This window comes from Penaeus monodon, chromosome 23, assembly GCF_015228065.2.
Source record: "Penaeus monodon isolate SGIC_2016 chromosome 23, NSTDA_Pmon_1, whole genome shotgun sequence".
In the NCBI taxonomy this organism is placed as follows: domain Eukaryota; kingdom Metazoa; phylum Arthropoda; class Malacostraca; order Decapoda; family Penaeidae; genus Penaeus; species Penaeus monodon.
This window is the reverse complement of record NC_051408.1, coordinates 11,317,246-11,318,209: the sequence shown is the minus strand read 5'-3', so window position 1 is coordinate 11,318,209 and position 964 is coordinate 11,317,246. Positions and strand designations below refer to the sequence as shown.

At 31.1% G+C, this 964-nt stretch overlaps 1 protein-coding gene across 1 annotated transcript in view; it reads right to left on the bottom strand.

The window, feature by feature from the left end:
* The window catches only part of LOC119587794, a gene marked incomplete in the record, with an annotated part of 5,114 nt that extends 4,550 nt beyond the window's left edge, over positions 1-564 (bottom strand). Inside the window, 1 exon segment of the mRNA XM_037936492.1 lies at positions 467-564.
* Positions 565-964: the final 400 nt, after the last annotated feature.

Here is a 964-nt window from a genome sequence, read left to right as displayed (position 1 = left end):
ACCCTATAATTCTTTAAAATTCAATTTTTTTTCATTTCTCATTCCCTTTCAGAAATATGAAACGTTTGAATTGTGTAAATCAGTACACTCACAATCGAAAATATGAACACACATTTCTGCCAATTTCCATAAGCATACACTTTCATACTCTCACTTACAGACACAAGCATAAAGTTATAACAAAGGACATTACAATGGGTATTATTAATATTTGATATAATTTATACGAAAGAAAGAAATGGTTGCGTTGTCTAACAAAATACAATAGTTTCCGCTAAAATCTTCGGTTTCTGTAATCAAGAAACTCAATACCAGGACCAACTGCAAGGTTTGATAAGCGATTACATACAGACTTTATCAACCTTTAACACCTTCATTTATACGAATTTTTCTTACAACCTTCTTCTCAGACTTATCACGTTAATAACAGGACTGATCTCACTTATTCTAAACCAAGTCTCGTTACCTTTTCAGTCTAATATTATTGAAGAAGCAAGCACTTTCTCCCCAGCAGCTTTCTGCATCAAAACGCAGTGATGCTTACTACAGTGATGCCACATTTAACTGCAACATGAGTTCAATATTCCAAATTATGTTTAAGAGATAGTGATAAAAAGTTTATATACCTAAATGCCTGGTGCAAATATTTGGAATTTAGATTTAGACATCGAGTAAAATGTAGATTCATTACCTAATTTGGCATATATGTAAAGATTACAGTTGCCAGAGAAAGACAATACTAGTAATATTTATATATCTTTTTTTTTACATTTTCTCTATTGTTTCTCATGAAGATTTTCGGACAAAGTGCATATGATAAATACCAATAGTGTATGAAGGCATCTGATATATGAGAACATTGAAATTTTAATGAAAACGAATGTACGTGATGACTACTAAATCTCCGTTATCAGTTTGTACTACAAAAAACAGAAGGAAAAATAACTGTCGAAAGATGACGATT